Source organism: Nicotiana tomentosiformis, chromosome 11 (genome assembly GCF_000390325.3).
Source record: "Nicotiana tomentosiformis chromosome 11, ASM39032v3, whole genome shotgun sequence".
Classification (NCBI taxonomy): Eukaryota; Viridiplantae; Streptophyta; class Magnoliopsida; order Solanales; family Solanaceae; genus Nicotiana; species Nicotiana tomentosiformis.
The window spans coordinates 12,461,611-12,465,749 of record NC_090822.1 but is presented as its reverse complement, the minus strand read 5'-3'; the positions used below and the strand labels follow the sequence as shown (position 1 = coordinate 12,465,749).

Sequence of the window (4,139 nt, the reverse complement as noted above, 5' to 3'; positions counted from 1 at the left end):
AAAGTGGAAATGAGTATACTAAGCAGCTATACCAGATAATAGCTAACAGAACAAAGCACCTTCTTCTTCTCTCCTGAAAACGGCACATACTTGTGCGTATCTACTTTTTCATTTTTTAACTATTTTCTTTCCCGGTTCTCTAGTTGTAACCATCCGAGCTTAGTATCGTCAACCAAATTCCAACAACAAGGTACAATTCTATTGAAATAACACGCTATAACATGTGACCTGTCCTTTATGTCAAAATCATGGTTACGCGCAATTATTTTTTATTGGTGAACTTGTATACCAACTCGTACTAACAGACACAGGTAGCAACAAAATATGGATTCAATGCTACCCTTTGTTAAATGTGGTTACCAAAAAATTTATTTACCAATGTATATTGTCTGATTCTTTCTTGAAACCATATTTTTTACGCTCATAGAACAGATCAGTTTTAGCACTTCCAAGATTGACTATCTTAGGACAACCATCCCTGTCTTTCTCACAAAGACGCCCAATAGCTATTCCTGGCTGCTTCCTGCACATGATCAAGTCAGGATGATGCTTAGCCATGTTTTTGACGTCTCAACCTGAAAAAATGAAGCAAGATAACGCACTAAGTACCAGATAATAAGAGATAACAAAAGTTCATATAAGAGCATGCAGATGTAGTTTATTCATCAAATTAATAGCATGTTCATATATTCACCTGTACTGACTGGGGTCTCATGAAGGTATTCATATATTACTTTTTCTTCTTTGTTCTCTCTGGGCAAATAACTAAATTTGCAGAAGGTCGAGCATTATTTAAGCTCAGTACCAAATAGAGTTACATAAAAGAGCCGGTAGATATAGTCTTTTCATTATATCAATAGCACACTGATACATTCACATCTGCATTGACTAGGATTTCATTAAGGAAATCACATTGTCTCTTTTCTTCCTGGGCAAATAACTAAATTTGCAGAAACTCGAGAATACTACTGAGATTTCAAAGCGTCTACTACTTGAATCAAGTTAAGCTCTTATCCAAAGCTATTTAAGTTTCAAAGCACCATTCTTTTGGTGAAAAAGACTAACTTTCCTTTCTTTGAGCGGGTTGGGGGGGGGAGGGGGGGTTATGCTTTCATGAAATTTTACAAGATAATAGTTTTCATGTTTCTTTGCAAACAGGAAAACAAAAAGAAAATTGAAGAAAAAACAGGTCTGGTACATGCTTTCATGGAATCATACAAATTAAAAATTCTGCTTCTTTCTTCGAGAAATAGTACACAATGTGTAAACATAAACTCCAACGAATTAACAAAAGAGAAAAAGTAGTCCAAACTTAACCATCAACTCATGTTGAAGCAAATCATGGGTGCAAAATCATTCGACTATTTTTTATTTCTAGACATGGATTCAAAACTTTGCCACTTCCGATATGATAAAAGCAATAGTGTTACATTTCGTTTTGCAACAGCAAAGAAAATGTCGAATGAGTAGTGTACTTCAGGGAAGCAAGAAATGGAAGCCCTTCCAAAAGTTGACCAGGAATCTAGGACCATACCGACATAATATAGTTGGATTCTCAAATTAAGAATATTTCCTTTTGGAGGCTGGTCTTCACCTTCAAATAAAGAGGATGAAAGTTTTATGCATGTTTGGATAAAATTTGGTTAAAATTGAAAAATGAGTGCTTCAAGTTGAAGTTCAAGAAGAGCATTTGAAAGTTGAATCAACTGTGTTCGGACATGAATTTCAATTGAAAAAATAGTTAAAGTTTTGAGAGTTAATTATTTCTTGAAATACTACTACAAAAGTCTTCAACTTCAAATTCTCTATTTCAAGTTGAGGTTGAAATAGTGGACTAAAACTGTAAAATAGAAATCCATTTGTAAATAACATTTCAATATTGCAAATAATATTTGGTTGGGAAGGGGAGCCTTGGCGTAACTGGTAAAGTTGCTGCCATGTGACCAGGAGGTCACGGGTTCAAGCCGTGGAAGCAGCCTCTTGCAGAAAATGTAGGGTAAGGCTGCGTACAATAGACCCTTGTGGTCCGGCCCTTCCCCGGACCTCGCGCATAGCGGGAGCTTAGTGCACCGGGCTACCTTTTTAAATAATATTTGGTTGAGTCACGTCCGAATGCCTACTAAACTTGCTTCATATAATTTATCATACTTGTTCAGCATGACCATTTTGCAGAAAGGCCTATAATAGCATCCACAATGACATGAGTTGATGATTCTTTAATGTTCTGTGATCAACAGAGATTTATAGCTTTATTAGGGCATAACTTAAGAAAAAGGCTTTGTTTAGATCTTATACGAGAGCATTATTTAGCTCACTCTATCCTATAGATTACCAAACATCAATGGCTAGTCGATCAATTAATGAACCGATTGCGCCTTAATTTCATTACCAGTTTGGTCAGCCATATGATCATCTCTATGTCATGTCTCTCTTTGAATCGTTTATTTTCAACAACAACAACCCAGTATAATCCCGTAAGTGGGGCCTGGGGAGGTTATGATGTACGCAACCTTACCCCTACCCTGGCAGGGCAGAGAGACTGTTTATTTTCAACACTGGTAAATAATGTTTTTTAATAGGTATCACCGGTAAAGAATTAGGCCTCTAAGGCAATAGAATTCTTTAAAACTACAGGATTCCTGAACCCAACAATTATCACAACACTGATCACAAGTCTCTAATCGACTAAAAGCTCCTAATAAACACTGAACCTCCTGTCAGCATAAACAACAATAACTAAGCCTTAATCCCAAGAATTTGATATTGCTTATAGGATCCTTTAGCTTTCATTTTGTATTACTCTTACCTAAGTCATTATTTATTTTCATGACAACATCCTCCATGTGACTAAAAATCTACATCATCCACTTTTAGCCTTCTCAGTCAGCATAATCGTTGCACCTAGGAAACACTAACATTATGGAGATCTCCATAGCAGAGGTTGAGCTAGAATTTAAAGTTTATGATTTCGGGATTCTAATCCTTTTAAGTTACTGGTTTCTAAAATAATAATTTATATATATTTTATTTTATGGGTTATTTAAGACAAATACATGGTTTGAACCAAAGCTACTTGATTCGACCTAACCTCTAGCTGACACTCTAGCTCCGCCCCTGCTCCGTAGGAAATTCCAACCATCTCAACCTCTGTAGAGGTCGTGGCTTGTGCAATGGGCTAGAAGGAAAAAACGATTGGAAATCGGTCCAAACTTCAGCATACGAATTCACTGGCGGAGAGAGTGAGCTTGAGGGTACAAGGAAATGGTTACCCTACAGGCTACAACAACTAATAAGGTGCGAAGTAGATTAATTTCTTAGTCTCTTATGGTAGTACTATTTTCACTTTACCTTCTTGTTACTCTTACTTTTATCATCTTGCTGACACCATATGGACTCAAGCCCAAATCAACCTCTACAAATAAAATGCATATAAATTTTGAAGCTTAAAATAAACACCACAAAACAAAAAAAAACAACTCAATATCCGATTTTGACACCAATTAAACTCAACTCAAGCCTTTAGGTCACAAAGAATTATGTTCCTACAAATTATAAACCAAATAGTTCGTATATGAAAGCAGAAAAATAAAGAAGAAAACAGACAGTTCTTTTTGTCAAACAAAAAGGAGGAACAATTAATTAATGCAAAAAATAAACGTAATAAAATGCCACTAAATCTTACATTACAAGCACCAAAATCAATGTATTGAGGACGAAATTTGAAGCTGGAAACATGATTTCACAAAACAAAAAAAATTAGCAGAATGTAAAAACGCAAACCTGATTTATTGTGTTACGCTAATGGCGCTTGACTGTTCGTACAACCTAACAGGAGGATGGGTTTTATATTTGAGAAATTGAGAGGGAACCAAAAAGTATATATATACCACTGTGTCCATTTATGACAGGTTCCATACAAAAATTGGTCAATTCATAAAATATTACTAATATTAATCAATTAACTATTTATAACAAAAAAAATTATATTTTTGCTTTCTTTTGAATGAGTGTTATTAGAATAGATTGGGTATACTTAAGGAGCTTGAATCTCAATTTTAGGATTATTTGGTGAAGTTTTGAGGTGTTTTGAATTGAAAATTCGAAATAAAAACTGAACATGAAAAAAAATGATGTGTATC

General features: G+C 35.0%; 1 long non-coding RNA gene across 1 annotated transcript; it reads right to left on the bottom strand.

Annotated features, from left to right (window-relative positions):
- Positions 1-246: 246 nt before the first annotated feature.
- Positions 247-3,897, bottom strand: LOC104087150 (uncharacterized). Its single transcript, XR_684229.4, has 2 exons — positions 3,781-3,897; positions 247-575 (listed from the first exon to the last, which is right to left on the bottom strand). It is a non-coding gene; the product is annotated as an uncharacterized lncRNA (long non-coding RNA).
- Positions 3,898-4,139: the final 242 nt, after the last annotated feature.